Genomic DNA, 795 nt, shown 5'->3' with positions numbered 1-795 from the left:
TGCCGGGTCCCCTCGTGTGCCGAGTGTGCGCAGATGGGCGCGACACGGGCTCAGCGCGGGGGACGTGGCTGCAGCCCTTTGTGCGGTTCCAGCAGCTGTGAAAGGCCTGGCAGGAGAGCAGGGACCTTTCGCCTTGGGAAGCAAGCCATGTGCCCCTCCTGATGTGTTACTGAAGCGCAGTCCTAAAGCCAGCCTTGAGAAGGCTTCACAGGAGGAAGGAAAAAAAAAAAAAAAAAGATTTGAGATACAAGTGTGTTGCAGGTGGTTAATGACGTCACCTCAACAAGCTCAGCTCCGCTGAAGAACCCGACCAACCGCAATTGTGGCACGGGGTCACAGCCAGCACGTCAGAACGTGTCAGCTGTCAGTGCCTGGAGAGGAGAAGCTGAATCTCACGAGGGGAAATAAACCTGGGTATTGCTCTGCTAGGGTTTTGAAAAGAAACAAGTGTGGTGTTTTGCAGCTTTTGTACTTGGATGTGTGGAGCCAGAGAACAGCTGGGGCCAGAAGGCCCCTCCAGAGATGCCCCCACCCAGGCCCAGCTCTGACACTGCAGCTGCCCATGACCCCTTACACAAGAGCCACTGCAGGGCACAGCGCTGCACACATCTCTGTGGCCAGCTTGCACCAAAGCAAGAATTTACTGAACTTTGAAGAACCAACTTGTACAAACCACCCTGAACGTTCCAGTGCCCACAGCCCTAGAGCAGCTGCTGTGCTGTCACAGCCAGTGACTCCTGCAGCAACAGCAGGAACTGGTCAAACCCCCTGGGCCTCTGCGGCACCCGCACGGGC

The sequence above is a fragment of the Corvus brachyrhynchos genome, unplaced genomic scaffold (assembly GCF_000691975.1).
Source record: "Corvus brachyrhynchos isolate BGI_N302 unplaced genomic scaffold, ASM69197v1 scaffold544, whole genome shotgun sequence".
Lineage (NCBI taxonomy): Eukaryota > Metazoa > Chordata > Aves > Passeriformes > Corvidae > Corvus > Corvus brachyrhynchos.
The sequence above is the reverse complement of the archived record's forward strand: the minus strand, read 5'-3'. Positions refer to the sequence as shown.